The following is a 17,635-nucleotide window of genomic DNA, read 5'->3' on the forward strand; positions in this document are numbered from 1 at the left end:
ATCCCCCACCGCCTTCGGGCGCACCGCAGCGTGCAAATACCAGGTGAAACTCACCAAAGCTGGCGTAACCCAGTCAAACTGACCTAGAGTGTCGAGGTCAGCAAGAATAGGAAGCACGTTAATCGACAAGCGCTCACCCTTGTCACCAAAGTACATGATACCCAAGAAGTACCACAACCACAACCGCGCTTCCTGCGCGTCAGCTTTGGCGTCAGCCTCCGGACTCACCAACTGCTCCGGAGCATACCCCACCGCTCTCCTCCTGAAGTGATCCCTCACGTATGAGCTGGCGATCAAGTAAGGAGTGATGTCTGAAGGCTCGGGCAAAGCACTGTCGATCAGACGGGTAACCGCAGGAGAAGATTCCCTATCTGGTGTCTCCGTGAACTCAACATGCGTCTCGTCACCGGAGAGACCCGATATCATGGCAAAGTCCTCTAAGGTCACACTGACCTCCCCAAACTCCATATGGAACGATGACGTCGTGTCCCAATACCGATCCAACATGGCACGGATCAGAGACAGGTTCGACCTAATTGAAGACCTGTGAATATCCCGCCAAGCAGCCACCAACGACCCCAAGGCCGACCTCTCTATCAACGCCCTCGTATCGGCTCGGAGAACGTCGTAGAAACCCAGACAGGTGGAGAAGCCTGAGAAAGTCCTCATGGTGCCAATATCCTGAAATAAAAAAAACAACGTCAGAACACCTATTCAGGTCTGAAATGTCAGAATTGAGGGAAGTTCAATCAAGTGGCACGACTCACCAGGCCCTCATGCGCACGGTAGGAAATATGTCTGTTTCAGCCGAAGCAACAACTGGCTACCGTCAATACCCTCGGCCCAAGCAGACGCCGCCCGTAGGTTCAGCCCTCGCGGAGCTGTAACTCGTCTGGCCTCCCAACCCGCGACGTGAACGTCTTCCTCAACCGTCTCCGCCCTCCGTCTCTTCTGACCACGAGACTTCACGTGACGGATAGGAGGCATCTCAACGACCCTAACAACATTCTGCAACTCACGTCTGTTCAACCGAGGAGCCCTCCTCCTAGTAACCCTTCTCCCAAAGGCACCAGCCTCAGACCCTGTCTGAGCTCTCTCAACGTAAGCAGCCCCAACAACAGGCTCCTCTCGAGCCCCAGCGGCTCCCTCAGCAACAGCAACCCCAACAACGGGCCCCTCACGAACCTCAGCGACTCTCTCAGCCCTAACGGCCTCCTCGGAGGGCCCCTCCTCCTCAGAAGCGTCCTCCACAGTCACGTCAGGCGCGCTGGCTGGAGTACTAACCGGTCCGGTCCCAAACAGGTCATCTAGGGTCGCAGCAATGGACCCGATAGGTCCCGAGCACTCTCCTGCAATCAAAGACGTCAACCAAAATTTCGGCATTACGACGACATAAAATGGACAAATCCAAAAAAGAAAAAACTGCAAAGCAGAACAAGGTCAATCCCGCCCAAACCCAACCAAACAAAACAATCTACAAAAAACGCACAAAAAACGACTCGCCCTTCTTTTCAAGCAAAAGACGAGTCAAAACAACAACAACAACAACAACAACAACAACAACAACAACAACAACAACAACAACAACAACAACAACAACAACAACAACAACAACAACAACAACAACAACAACAACAACAACAACAACAACAACAACAACAACAACAACAACAACAACAACAACAACAACAACAAAAACGGCACCTCAAGACCCACACGACGCCCGCCAACAACCAAAATACGCTCCCGATAAATAGGGTATTTTCTACAACTCAAAGAGGCAATTTCTACGCCGATTTGAGCACAAACAGGTCAAAATTTCAAAAAACGACCACAACGAGGCAACGTGATTTTACCACGTCTCAAAGCGGCCTAAACTACCAATAAGGTCCATATCAAAGCAACCTGACTCAATTCAAGCCCAAACAGACGCTTATTTTGTCAGACATAAGACCGTCACAAAAGGCAAAAATTCTAATTTTGCCCACAGTACCCAACAAAGGTCTGAAATGGCAAACACGGTCTTCCTCGACTACAATACAACCTAGTGGGGCACACAACTCAAGCAAATAAACTTGACATTTTGAAATGAGACGGTTTCTTCGCCTCACTCACGTTTTTCGAGCATAGAGGACGGAAATGGGGACCAATATGCAAACTAAAAGCACCCCTATACTCCTAAACAGGTTTCTAACCTAATGCAATCATCAATTTCACTCGAAACTGGCTCAATCAAAAACGCCCAATTCGATTTTTGAGGGTATGAAAATTCGCCCTAATTTAATTAACAAAAAGACCAACAAATTCAAATGGATTCAAAAGGAATTACATACCTTGAGGTGACATGTTGATAATGGCACGAACTCAAGCAAGCTAGAAGACCCAACAATGGCGATTTTGGTTTGTTTTGTCGAAATTTGGAGAAGACGAAGTGATGAATGACGAGCAGCCTGATCTCGCGTCTTTTCTACAAAAATAGGGAAGCCCCCTTCTATCGCCAAAGGACTCGCGCATGAATACGGCTTCCCTTTGCTTTTCCAGCGAAATTCGGGCTTTGGCCCAATTTCCCACACAAATCCTTCAAAATTCAAACGACGGCAATTAAAACAGTCACTTCAAAAATAATAGTGAAAAATTAAAATTCACTATTTCTTCAAATTTCAAAAGACGGCAATTAAAACCGTCACTTCAAAAATAATAGTGAAAATTTAAAATTCACTATTCCTCCAAAATTCAAACAAACGGCGATTAAAACCGCCATTTCACTTCAAAAAAAAAATAATAGTGAAAATTCAAAATTCACTATTTCTCGAAAATTCAAACAAACGGCGACCAAGACCGCCGTTTCACTTCAAAAATAATAGTGAAAATTTAAAATTCACTATTTCTTCAAATTTCAAATGACTGCAATTAAAACTGTCGCTTCAAAAATAATAATGAAAATTTAAAATTCACTATTTCTTCAAATTTCAAACGACGGGAATTAAAACCGTCACTTTAACAATAATAGTGAAAATTTAAAATTCACTATTTCTTCAAATTTCAAACGACGGCAATTAAAACCGTCACCTCAAAAATAATAGTGAAAATTCAAAATTCACTATTTTTCCAAAATTCAAACAAACGGCGACCAAGACCGCCGTTTCACTTCAAAAACAATAATAGTGAAATTCGAAATTCTCTATTTCCACGGCGGCGTCACAAGCCCCACCTGTCGAAACAAGTAGGTAGCGGGATCCAAACCCACTATCTCCTCAAACGTTCAAGCACAAACGCCGAAATTCCCCAACAGGAATGTCGGGGGCTTTCTCACGAAGCCCGCTATTTCAAAACAAGTCCACCCAACGCGGCTATTTTCGCGGTCGATCAACCGACCCTTCACAATGGCTGGCGAGTCTTACAACGCGCAGCGACTGGTGAGCCCTTTCATATACGCACAGCAGCTGGCGAGCCATTGTCCGCAAACAAAATACAAACCGAGAACGTATCCCGAAGATGCCTCAGGTACGACTTCTCCACAGCAGCTGGCAATCCTTTGTCCGCAAACAAATACAAACCGAGGACGTATCCCGAAGATGCCTCGGGTACGACTCCTCCATAGCAGCTGGCGAGCCTTTGTCCGCAAACAAAATACAACCGAGGATGTACCCCAAAGATGCCTCGGGTACGACTCCTCCACCATAGCTGGTGAGCCTTTGTCCGCAAACAAGACACAACAATAGGACATATCCCGAAGATGCCTCAGGTATGACTCCTTCTTATGGCTGGTGAGCCTTTGTACGTAGTCTAACGGACTTTAAAGGACCCGCACGGACAGTCGACAGATTTTAAACTATTCCCGACGACAGGTCCTTGGCTCGTACCCGCGAGTCGCCTTGACGTCACCCTTCCCAACGGCAGGTCGTTGGCCCGAATCCTTTCGAGCCGCCTCCAAGTCGCTTGGGTCTCCAGGTTGTAATCTTCGATTGACCTGGGGGCTCTACTTTGACTTTCGCCCTATCCAAGCCTCCGTCAAAGTGGGGGCTCTATAGATATCCAGTATCTGTTGAGACTCCAACAAACACCCGATGATTATCAGACTACAACATGCTTAGGAATCGCAGCGTTTGATCGACAGTTTGTGTACAACTTTACGTCGGAAAACTTAAAACGATTTCGAAAATAAAACATTTTAAAACTTTTCAAAAGTACCTGGAGTGTTTAATGCATGACGACGAGGTCGCAATGACACTAACTAGAGTCAAAATCGACACTGGACCAAAAACCGACTCAAAATTCAAATCCCGACTCCATCAACGAGTCAAACACAAAAAATAAAACCATTCAAATGCTTCTATGTTAATATTTCCTAGAATCTTACATAGTCAAGTACGAAACATGTTCATACAAATCATAGGATAGAACAAATCATGATTGCACTTGTGTGAAAGCGACAAGACACCTCGAAGACGTGCTACATGGCTCGCGCCTCTTTGAGTAGCCCAGGTGGCCACGTCGCTCAAAACTCACACAACCACTCATTTTCCTATAAATACCCTTCAAATGCAACCATTTGAGAGTTACGCGAGTGTCCGCCCCCTCTTTTCTCCCTTTAAATTCTCGACTCGACTTCCTAAGTCACAATCCGACATGTGTTTACGACCTACCGATCGTAAACACAAGCCTTACACATTGTTTGGTACTGTCATCGTGCATTAAACCACTTGACCAACCATCTCGACCACTACACAATCACTAAACTTAACAAAACACTCTTTTTACTTACTAAAACGGTTTTAAACCGAGTTTTCCGACCAAACGAGTTGATACACTTACGTCGATTTCTCGCTATAAGCCTAGCATGTAAGTATGAGGGTGTACAAATCTTCTTTTATCATGTTGTCTGTTTCATGACTATAACATGCTAAATCATGCATAACATGGTCCAAAACATGGGAAGAATAAGCCAAAACCGGATTTTTGGTTGAGGTAGAGGCTACTTACGTAGTAGATAGGCTCACGCCTAAAGGACCATGCCCAGCCTTAAGTCCAAACCTTGTTTGGTCTCTTCATCTCCCTTATTTTCATTTTCATATTTGTGAATGGTTTTTACCATTTCAAACCATTTTTACAAGTTTTTAACCAGAAAACATTTTTTCACCCTTGGTTCCTCATACCATGACGGTTTAATCCGTGTTTCGGTGATAATATTTGGTTAATTACATTTTAAAAGGTATTTTAAAACCTTTTATTTCATTTATTTACATTTTTAAGGGTATTTTAAAGCCTTTCATCATTTCTTTACATTTTCAAAACAAATGTATTAGTCAGCAACACAAAGTCATCCTTGGTTTCATATACCATGTCAGATTTTAACCCGAGTACGATGATGAATGTCGACTAATTATATTCAAATGAACTTAATACAATTAGTTCATAATTATTTTTAAAACTATTCATGTCAAGCTTGCAAAAGTGAACCCGACATCGAATATCATCAAAATAATGACGATTATTCAAGTATTGTTCTTCAAATCAACACAAAAACGGTCTAAACGGCCCTTTCAAACCAAAACGGGTCCAAATACCCATTTTTCAACACGTTTTATAAACGTTTTTCAATGGTCAGAACACGTCTTCCATCGTTGACTGACCCACGCCTAAACAGGCCACTCCTTTTTTTCTATTTTTCAAACCAGGGGAGACCCTCTTGCATCGCCCATAGGCTCGCGCCTCTTCTGGCTGCCTGATGCAGGGCCTGTTCCCTTTCCAGCACTAGTCTAGGACAATCCCGACTTCGGTTAGCCCGAATACAGGATGGATCAGATGACTAATTTTCTCATTCAAACACCGTATTTGCAAAATGCCTTACTAAGACAAATGGATCACGTTATGCACCATAAACCTAATTTGGTAAATGGATGTTTAATTTCCGTTTTGCATGCAAATCAACATTAAATCCAACTCGACATCTTATACTTGATACTTGGATTAAACCAACCGACGTAGAAAGCTCTCACATGTTAGGTTTAAATTATTGGATGCGCATTCATGCATTTAAACCGTTTTATCAACTTTTGCATTCAACCAACCAAGATCGATTAGTAGAGGCCGCTACCGCGGACGGGATTGGGTGTCTGATAAAAGGGCTTCCTAATACGTACCTTCACCTCTTACTCAGAAACTTTGGATAGTGGACGACCTTATCCAGGGCATACGAGAGTCATTCTAGAGATAGGATGCTAAAGAGGGACGATTCCTTATCTTTAGTACCTATATCAAACCCTCCTTTGTGCTTCGTTTGACCGAGGTATAAAGTGGATTCGAACGGGTTCCAAGCATCCCACAAATGCTTGGTGGCGACTCCGAACATCTCTAATCGTTTCGAGACACTTGCCGAGACGGAACGGACCGATCTAAAACGATCCGGTCGAAAGCATTTTTACGCCGCCAAGCATGGCTTTCAAAAGACCGTTGCACGTCCGCAGACCGAGCTGGGCGCGCAGGTGGGCCCGTGTCCACACCAAGCAAAGTCTTATTCAGGAGGAACTCAAGTGAGTGGCTTTGGGAAGTCGGGTGGCTATGGAGGAAGGGCTCCTAGTGAAGGTGGTGGTTTGAGATGCTATAATTGTGGTGGTCTTGGCCAGAAGAGGAATGAGTGTAATAGCACCCAAAAGGTCCCCAACCGGAGGTTTGGACAGGGAAGTTCTTACCACACCCCTTACCAAAGTGGAGCAAGCAACCAGAACTCAGGAGCATGGAGCAACTGAAGGAATGTCAACTCTACCTACAATGGCGGGAACAACCGTGGGTCTAATACCCCCGTACACCAAGGTGCCTTACCAAGGACCACCCCAGTGTGTGAAGGTGTTACCATTTCGGTTGCCCGAGGTAGTAGATCAAATAAAAAATAAAAGAACATTTATTAAATAACCTAAGTCTTTACATGATAGGACAGCGTGGCAAGATACAACCGGGATAACTAAAAAGACTGCTAAGCTTGAGTGTCAAAGACATCTACTCCGGTAGCGTGGTGACTTGATTCCCTTCCAAGCCCGCAAGCAACAAGACCAAATGTACCCGCTAAACCAACAACTCGCCATCCCCGAATGAATCACCAAAATTTTGAAAACACAACACGGGGTCAGTTTACTGCATAACAAAATTAAGACAAATATGATAAGATAAACAGCTGATCATCATCCACCTCTACTCCCAATCACAACATATAACTGACTACACACTAAAGTGTATAGTCCTGCTAGTGGAGGACCGTAGTCGTACCCACCTAAGCCCCCGCTCATCAACGAGCGATAACCCTGTTCATTAATGTGCATATCCCCTCCTGCTAGGGGGTTCCACAGAGGGAGAAACTAGGGAGTGAAGCCACTCCCGCAAGTGACTCCACTCAGCCGAGGACGCACCTCGCGAACATCACCATCAACCATCACAACTCCAACACCCAACTCCAAATCAACAATCAGTAGATAATCACAATATCAAATCGTACAACAATCACAATACAATCTCAAATCAATTAACAGTAAACCAAGTAGGGAAACCCTACCTTATCGCTAATCCATAAAAATGCATCCAACAACTAGCCAAGCAAGACTCCGAGACGAATCCTACAAACGATAACCACATCCTATTACAAGACTACCCCAAAGACCCACTTAAAAACAACAACAAAACGGCGACTTACCTTGAGACGCGAACCGAAGTCGACAACGAGGACATCCTTACTTGAATACTCCATAAATAAACAAATATGCTTCCTTGGTTAGTGTCTACGCTAGGTGAGAGTGTATGAAGAGGTGGGTGATAGGTGAGAGAGAGAGATATATTAGGTTTAGAGAGAAAGGGAACCGTTGAAAATGAAATAAGATTTACCAACTTGCGTTTTATATTAATGCGTCAACAGCGGAAATACTCGGACGAGTACACATATACTCGGCCGAGTATGCCCTACTCGGTCGAGTGTTACCACTACTCGGTCGAGTAGTGGTCGGTATTCGGAGCTATATTCTATTTTTCGGAACAATTATCGTTGGAAGCGCCTAGACCAAAACACAATTTATAACTTCACAAACACTCTACAATTAGTAAAGAGGCAAGTAAAGGTCGGATCCCAAGGGACGGGAATTGAGATGAGATTTCTATTGAGACTAGTGGTGTATTAGGGGTGTCACAATTTGGGTTGATGTAGAAGGTCACTAAACTAAATAGCAATGAAAGTAAATAAGCAAGATGAATTGAAAGGGTTGTAAACAATTGATAAAAAGCACTAGGGTGTCATGGGGTCATAGGGGATTCATGGGAATTGATCATACAAACATGTTCTCAAATTATAAGCAACCAATTATTGTTGTGATGGATTGAGTTGGGTTATATCTTACAATCCTAGGAAAGTTTGGGTCCCGAAGCCGAATCGATTAGATTGTACAACACCTACAAGTCGACTTAGTCTTCCCTACTCAACAACATGCATGGTATAATGAGACTCGAGTTGGTTTATGTCTTACAAGTCTCATTGAAAAGATAGGTGATGGGTAAAAAATGCAAGGATTCATAGGCTCACATTTCATCAAACATAACATGTGCATGAGTTGAGATCAAAACAAGCAAGCAAATAAACCATGAAAGCATATTAATTTAAGTATGAATCATTCCCCATGTTACTTTCCCCTAATTACCCATTAACCCTAGCTATGGAACTACTCACTCATTATCATGGTTAACATGCTAGCAAGGTTGTCAATCTACCAACAAAGTGAAACATGATGAACAAATGAAAGTAATTAGCAATAATTAAAAAAGGATTAAGAGAATTATACCTACTAATGATTCCAATAATAAAGCAAAGAATAATAGAAGTACTTGATGCTTGATTGAGAGGTTGTCAATCTCCCAATAATAACCCAAATAATCTTCAATTACCCAAAATAAAGGATGAACAAAAGAGAGATTAAGGAAATAAAACTTGTATTAAAACTTGATTAATTGTTGATTACAAGACTAAAGAGAGATTTCATTGATATTAACTACTCTAAGTATTGATAAGAAGAACATGCTCTTCTAATTAGACTAATGGGGTATTTATAGTGGAAATTAGGTGAATGCATTAGGGTTAACTAAGGGCTTAAATGACGATTAAGTCCCTACTTAGGGAAACGCCGGTATTTTCTGAAGGAAGGGCATCTTTCTTGAAGCTTGAAGAAACGGATTTGCGCTGTCTTGGAATCCGTGCGTCTTAGGCACGGGACGGCCGGATTCCGGAGTCTCTGCCCGGGCGTCTTTGAGAGAAAACGGGCGTCTTCTAGGTGCTGCTTCCCGGGCGTCTTTGATAGAAGACGCACGGATTGTGGTCCTGGGGACGGGCGTCTTCAGGGGAAGATGGGCGGATTGCTGCTCAGCCGTGTTTCTTCTTTTTTTCTTCCCTTTTCTTCATAAAATCCTTGGGGATTTCCTTGGGGATGCAAGGATCTTTCCTCATCATTGCCCAACTACTATAATATGTACAAAGGCCTTCTAATCTTGTCTCTCCTTGATGCTTGGTCATTGGATTTAATCAATTTAGTCTCATTTTGCCATGAAAATGCAAGGTTTGCACTCCTTTCCTACCAAGGACACAAAACCTCAAAGAATATGCAAAACAAAGAACTAAAGAAAATAAATGACACAAATATGCACTAAAAAGCATGGGAACAAGGCTAATTCGGGGACTAAATGTGCGCTAATTATGGTCACATCAAATATCCCCAAACCGAACCTTTGCTCGTCCCGAGTAAAGAGGTGACAAAGACTAGGACCATTATTTAAACTAACCTAATAGCATAGCCGACATGAGACAATTAGCGGGTCTCACTCCGCCCCTTCAACTCACAACAGGACAACCATGAGGTAGGATGCCTTCTTGCAAGGCAAGGTCGGTCTTGCCAAAATGGCGACACATCCAAACATTAAGCACACAAAATCAAATAATGGATGCATCTACAAAAGGAATAGCCACTTCCTCATCAAGTGGAGGAGGCAACCAAAAGAGAACAAATTTAAGAGCATATATTCCGTCACAAATACTAGTTCAACAAATTACTAAGGCTAAGAGGATGGCACTAAATCACCTCCAAATGGTGTTAAACTAGACTACTTTCGTCCTCAATTTCCAAATACTATCGTCAAGAGCAATCGGATGGTTATGGAATGATGATCCCCATGATGCTAGTAGCATATGACATAACAAGTCTCGAGTTCTCTACAAAAGTAAAGGTCATGGATCGTCCCAAACTCGACAAAGTGGCTTGACAAAAAGGCTTTTTGGGAATGAAATGCTTAAATCGTTATAAACAAGGGTGGATATGACTAGCATTCAAAATTTGACCTCATTCAACTTTCACATTTCAAAATTTAGAGATGGGGTTTGTCCCTTCCGTGCTAATGTCCTTTGCTTTCGCCAATCGCTTATTAGGCAACCGGTTAACCTCTAGACAATAGCTTTTCGGGGTGATAGTCACTCTGTCTCTGGGCGGTTGAATTCACAATCGTGTGGAGGCCCAATTCAATGGATCCCTCTCCAAAGCACATCAAAGTGGTACGCCTCCATCAAAACAACTAGAATTCTCAATATTTCAACATTTCATGACATTTGAGGTTTCCTTGGCAATAAAATATTTCCACATACAAAATCTTTGAAATGAGCACTTCAAACTTATTGATAGAAAGTATATTTGGGTTGCCGTACCACAAGGTCAATCAAGGTCACCTAGACAAGTTAACCAAGTCCACATAGCATCACGGGGTTGGATAGGTGACTCACATGCAAACCCTTGACTATGCTTTGGGTCATGGGTCAAAAGACACTAGTATGACACTATCTAGGGTGTTTTACAACCATTCTAGTAGGCGAAGTCTTATGTTGAAAAAGTATTTGTAATGGCTTAGTTGCTCTTGTCAAAGTTCTCAATTAGGCACTTTTTCAAAATATTTTATCTAAATGCAACTAAATGCCATGATGCAACTATTATATACATCCTAATGTGAGTGATTCTACCAACTAATATGACATATAAACTAAATGCAAGTCCTAAGTTCACATTGTTATACCGCATCAATCAAAATAAAGCCACATAGTCATTAACATAAAGCGGAAAAAGGAGATTGGAAAGATCATACCATGCGGTCTTCAATATCCTCATGTCTCGGATGTGGCGTAGTCGATAAATGTGAACAAGGGTAGAACAAACACAATATATACAATAATATATACATGACTACACTACAAAGGAAAAAAACATGTTTTTGGTTTTTCAATTTTCCGATTTTTATGGTTTTTTCGAAAATTTTCAATTTTTTTTTTTTTGGATATTTGAATAAAAGTTAGATTAGAATTCCCCATCCCCACACTAATATGGGCATTGTCCTCAATGGCCAAAATGATGGGAAATTATGCAAACATGATGCATGATTTCTACACTAAATGCAAGCTACACTAATCTACACTACATGATGCATGATTTTTGTTTATGACGGAGAGGATAATTTAGATTACCTCCCGTTGTGTATGTAAGTACTTCCCTAAACTGAGTTAGACATTATTGCTAATGTCCTAAGGTTGGGTGTAGTTCATGCACACACTATGCAATGCATGAAACTAAATTTGTCATTTTGGATTTTTAAAAGTGGGAACAATAAAATGAGAACACCTCAATGGGGCCGAGGTGTTAGTCCTCTATGGTGCTAGGACTACTCCAACAATGATCAAGATTAATAAAATACAACAAAGAGAGAAGTAGACAAACCTCAAGAGGGTAGGAGCCTCCATAGTTTGCTAATCTTCCATCATACTATCATCATCTTCCTCACTAGAAGTGGACTTATCACCACTTCCCTTTTCACTTTCTTGTTCACTTTGTTCATCATCCTCTTCTCCTTCTTCACTAGCTTCTTCATCAATGTTATCATCAACAACCGCATCAACCGCATCACCAACAACCTCATCATCACCCGGAATACCCCTAGATACACTCGGAAAGAAGACCTCCCTATCTGCCCAACTAGGCAAAGGACATGAAGGGTCAAGTAGTCCTTGCCTAGCTAAGTGAAGGAGGGGTGGATATTGGGCTAAGTAAGCATCTTCCCGGTCCTTGAAGGCTTGCTTGTGCATCTCTTGCATAAGAAAAGTCACATAATCTTTGCTTGCTTCAACACCTTCGGGCTTGAACTCTTGGTACTTGAAAGGATAGGGTGGTGTGACAATGGAAGAGGAGGGCATTTCAATTTCACCCTTTTGTTGTTTGATGATGTACTCGGCCTCTTTTGAAAGGGGAAGGAGATAGTTGGTCCGGTGGACACTTAAACGACAAATCTTCGAAGGCAAAGTAAAAGATCTAGCCTCGCTAGTGAGCCACCCATACTTGGTGTCAAGAGGGTTATGAGAGACCCACTTGTACTTGTTTATCATAGTATCAATATCAATGAGATGACCACCCTTGTTTGTCTCATACTTGCTATCCTTGTTGAAGTTAGGATCAAAGTATTTAGCCAAAAGAGTGACTAGACCTCCATTCACAATGACGGTAGTGCCTTGCTTCCCACAATCAACATTTAGCCATCTATCCACCAAAAGTCTTAGAGAGTTGAAAGGCTTGGTGAATTCCTTTCCAATGTTTAAGGCCGACTCAAGAAGAACAAAATCGAGTTTGGTGAAATGGTTGGTATCTTTTCTTGCAATGATGGTGTTTCCTACAACCTTGTGCCACACTCTAATGCCCGGATGGTGGACTAATAGAGCGCGACTAACATGAAAGCTCTCAAATTTTCTTCCGGAAATCGCCTCCCAAAGAGGTTCGGGGTCATATTTGCCAACATTCTTGAAATAACTCGGTGAATCACTAAGACCCAAAGCTTTACCCATTTCCTCAAAGGAGATGCGCCTACTAACATTAGCTAAGCGAAACTCGATGGTTTCCATAGTCTCAACCTTGTTAACTTTCAAAGAACTCAAAAATTCTAAGGTAAGGGTGGGGTTTGTCAATTCTTTTGTTGTAAACAATTTCTCCAACCCCATGGCTTTAAAGAAGGCTCTAGTTTGCTCAAGGACACCCAACTTATCTAAGGCATCTTCACAAATAAACTTGGTAGAAAGAAATGATTTACTAGCAAACTTGGCAAAAGTGTCCCTATGGGATTTGGAAATGAAAATTACCTCCGGATAATTCGAAAGTTGAGCAATTTCCGGAGTAGTAGATGTTGTTGCTTCCATGGTAGGTTGTTGTTGTTGCACCTCCAAGTTTGGGCTAGCTACCACCATAGCCAATGCTTTCTTTGCTTGAAGACTCTTTTGTCTTGATGAGAGTGCCTTTGCCATTGCTGCTTTTGTTTCTCCCTTTGTCTTTGCCATTGATGAATAAACCAATAAAAGATCAAAAATCTTCAATTTCTAGTGCACCCAAATCGATTTAAATATGAAAGGCTTTGCCTTTATAAATTCAAAAATTGACTCAAAGGTTGAAGATTTTGTGCTTGGTTTTGATTGTTGTTGAAAGAGGAGTGATTAATTTGTTGTTAAAGGATGTTTTGATTTGATTTTGGTGAATGTTGTTGAGGAATCTTGTTTTTGTAATGGAGAGGATGAGGGTTTTGGAGTTATGGGGTTTATGGGTAGTGTTTTGAATGAAGGAATGAGGAAATGAATGTGGGATGGGGTTTATAATAAACCCGAAAAATTTGAAATGCAGGGGGAAGACGGGCGGCTTTCCTTCGGGACGCCCGGATTCTGCTTGTTCTGGGTTGGGAAATTCTCGCCTAAAGACGGGCGGATTCTAGCAAACACGGGCGGATTTGAAAACACAGGACGGGCGGCTTTCTAAAGACGGGCGGATTCTTTGCAGGACGCCCGGATTCGTTAACAGTCCCAAAATTTCAAGAATTCAGCTCATGAAGGACGGGCGTCTTCTGCCCAGTATACCCGGATTGTCTGAAGACGGGCGGATTCTCTTGAAACCGCTCGGGTTTTATCCCTTTTACCCGGATTCAGTTCCATCCGTGTACCTTGCATATCCCTTGTCATTTTTCATTCTTCAAAATCTCGTGTTCTTCATTGTGGGGGCACTACTAAGGCATGAATAGCCTAGGCAATTGCTATCCCCACACTAAGCTAAAGCACTACACATTAATTGAAATTATTAGTCCATCCCTCACTTCTCTCAAACATGATGATTATCTTGATCAAAGTATAAAAAATCCAAAATTGACAAAAATGCAAATTAAGAATTAAAATGCGAGTTAGGGAGTTAGAAATATTTACAAATGGTGGTTTAGGGAAGACTCCACCAAACTCTCATTCTTGATGAGATGTCAAGGGGGCATGTCCAAGGTGTTGTTGATGTTGCTCAACACCTTGAAAAAGTAATCAAAAGCTTGTTCATTGTCGTGATAAAGTTCTTCAATAGATCTTTGCCCTTGTTGTCTGTCTTGATCGATAGCATTACCAATGTAGAGATTGAAAATCCCTTCAAAATCATCGTCCCAAAGACCACAAACTTCATGTACTTGATCACTAAAGATCTCTTGAGTTTATAGAGACAACTCTCCCATTATCTTGTTTTGGCCAATGAGGCCATCTTCTTCATTGCTTGACTTTGGTGAGCTTTGCAAGCTCTCTTTGTTACAATTCACTTGCTCTTTGAATGGAGCATCTTCAATTTTCTTGTTCCATTGGAGTTCCGACTTCTTCCTATCATCCTTCCGGCTATAATGATCGATCATAAAACATGGTTCATGTAAATGGGGAGCTCTCATAGTCTTGTCAAGATTGAAAGTTATACTCTCATCTCCCACTCCTAGAGTGAGCTCTCCATGTTTCACATCAATCACCGCACCCGCGGTGTGTAAGAAAGGTCTTCCTAGAATGATTGGAATGTTGGAATCTTCTTCCATATCAACAATGACAAAGTCCACTGGGATGAAAAATTTCCCAATTCGTACGGGAACATCTTCCCATATCCCTAACGGTGTCTTCGTCGATCTATCGGCCATTTGGAGTGTGATATTGGTGCATTTAAGCTCTCCCATCCCTAACCTTTTACTCACCGAGTACGGCATAACACTCACACTAGCCCTTAGATCACATAAGGCTTTGTTGATCGTGGTGTCGCCAATGGTACACGGTATTGAGAAGCTTCCCGGATCCTTGAGTTTTGGAGGTGAACTCCCTTGAAGTATTACACTACTCACCTTAGTGAAGGCGATAGTCTCAAGCTTCCGGATCGACTTCTTCTTTGTGAGTATGTCTTTCATGTATTTCGCATAGGCCGGCACGTGATTGATTAATTCCGTGAAAGGAATTGAGACTTCTAAATTCTTCACAATTTCCATAAACTTTCCAAGTTGGTCATCAAATTTGGGCTTGGCTTGACGACTTGGAAAAGGAAGTCTAATCACAATGGGCTCCTTCTCCTTGACCTTGTCTTCATTTTTCTTTGAAATTTCTTCCTTTGATGATTCTCCATCTTTGGAGTTTTGCACAATTTTTTGCTTATCACTAGCTTCCACAACTTCATCCTCAACTTGTTTCTTCGGTGCTTCATACCATGTACCACTTCTCAAGTGAATGGCACTAACCATTTCATGTCTTGGGGAATTACTTTGAGCTGGTAATTGCCCCTTTTGTCTTTGTGAGCTTGAAGATGCTAGTTGAGTTAATTGAGTTTCCAACATTTTGGTGTGAGCTAGGATGTTGTTGATGGTGGTTTCCTTTGCTTAACTATCTTTTTGCATTTGAGTGAAAAATTCTTGTTGATTTATTTGCATTTGAAGGACCGCTTTTTGAACATCAAAACCTTGGTCATTTTGTTGATTGTATGGATTTTGATTTTGGTAACCTTGGTTTTGGTTGTAAAAGGGTCTTTGATTTTGGTTTCTCATGGGAGGTGGGGTGTATGTTGTTTGAGGGTTTTGAACATTTTGGCTTTTGTATGAGAGATTTGGATGGAATTTGGTGTTTTCATTGTAATAGTTAGAATAAGGGGTACCACTCTTGTATGCTTGGAAAGCATTCACTTGTTCATTTGTACCCCTACATTCACTTGAGTCATGTCCCAAAGTTCCACAATTCTGACATATCCCACTTGGGATTGATGAGGATGCCGTCATGGCATTAACATGATGCTTTGGTGATTTCGAGGCTTCTTCAAGTCTAGCCATAGCTTTTTAAAACTTCAAATTGATTGTGTCAATGTGAGCACTAAGTTGAGCACCCAATTGAGTAACGGAGTCCACTTCATGCTTTCCTCCTCTAGTAGCCTTGTGAGGTCTACTATATTGTGAGTTATGGACCGCCATTTCCTCAATTTTGTTCCAAGTTTGATTGTCATCAACTTCGGTGAACATTCCATTTGATCTAATGTTGAGAATGTTCCTTGAATCTTCATATAGACCGTTCCAAAATTGTTGTACCAAGAACCACTCGCTAAGTCCATGGTGAGGATATGAGCGACAAATTCCTTTGAACCGCTCCCAAGCTTCATACAAAGATTCTTCATCCCTTTGCTTAAAACCCGTAATTTGAGCTCTTACCATGTTAGTCTTTTCCGGTGGGTAGAATTTTTTGTAGAAAGCTAGAGCCAACATTTTCCAAGAATCAATTCCGAGAGTGGCCTTATCAAGGCCCTTCAACCATTGTTTCGCGGTGCCAATTAGAGAAAAAGGAAATAGGACCCATCGAATTTGGTCTTGAGTTACACCGGTTTGAGAAATTGCATCACAATAGTCACAAAAGGTCTCCATATGAGAATGAGGGTCTTCACTAGGCATCCCCCCAAATTGGCTCCTTTCGACTAATTGGATAAATGCGGATTTGGCAATGAAATTTCCGGTTAGATGTTGTGGTGTGGGAGTACCATTGGGTAGGTTCTCCTCGGTGGGTACGGAATGTGACGAAAACTTAGGCATTGTGGGTTGATTTTGTGTTGTATTTTGTGTTGGGTTCTCCTCACCTTCTCTTGCAAAAGGGTTGATGAACTCAATAGTTGATTGAATATCTACAACCTCACTAATACCTCTCAAATTTCTCCTAGCAAGTCTTCTATTGGTTGTCAAAGTTCTTTCAATTTCACGATCAAAAGGTAACAAATCACCTTGTGACCTTCTAGACATGCAAAATATCAAACAACTCGAAAACAATAGAACAAACCTTGAGGAGTTTTACTTACTCAAGGCAAAGAAAGACACAACTAATAACAATATAAGAAAATCTAAATCAAGATAACACCGTCCCCGGCAACGGCGCCATTTTTGGTCGGTATTCGGAGCTATATTCTATTTTTCGGAACAATTGTCGTTGGAAGCACCTAGACCAAAACACAATTTATAACTTCACAAACACTCTACAATTAGTAAAGAGGCAAGTAAAGGTCGGATCCCAAGGGACGGGAATTGAGATGAGATTTCTATTGAGACTAGTGGTGTCTTAGGGGTGTCACAATTTGGGTTGATGTAGAAGGTCACTAAACTAAATAGCAATGAAAGTAAATAAGCAAGATGAATTGAAAAGGTTGTAAACAGTTGATAAAAAGCACTAGGGTGTCATGGGGTCATAGGGGATTCATGGGAATTGATCATACAAACATGTTCTCAAATTATAAGCAAGCAATTATTG

The 17,635-nt window shown here is 41.8% G+C and overlaps 1 non-coding gene across 1 annotated transcript; it reads left to right on the top strand.

The window, feature by feature from the left end:
- The first annotated feature begins 16,450 nt into the window (after positions 1 to 16,450).
- On the top strand, positions 16,451 to 16,557 carry LOC141615637 (small nucleolar RNA R71). Its single transcript, XR_012530047.1, has one exon. It is a non-coding gene; the product is annotated as a small nucleolar RNA R71 (small nucleolar RNA).
- The last annotated feature ends 1,078 nt before the right edge of the window (positions 16,558 to 17,635 follow it).

This window comes from Silene latifolia, chromosome 11 (genome assembly GCF_048544455.1).
Source record: "Silene latifolia isolate original U9 population chromosome 11, ASM4854445v1, whole genome shotgun sequence".
NCBI lineage: Eukaryota > Viridiplantae > Streptophyta > Magnoliopsida > Caryophyllales > Caryophyllaceae > Silene > Silene latifolia.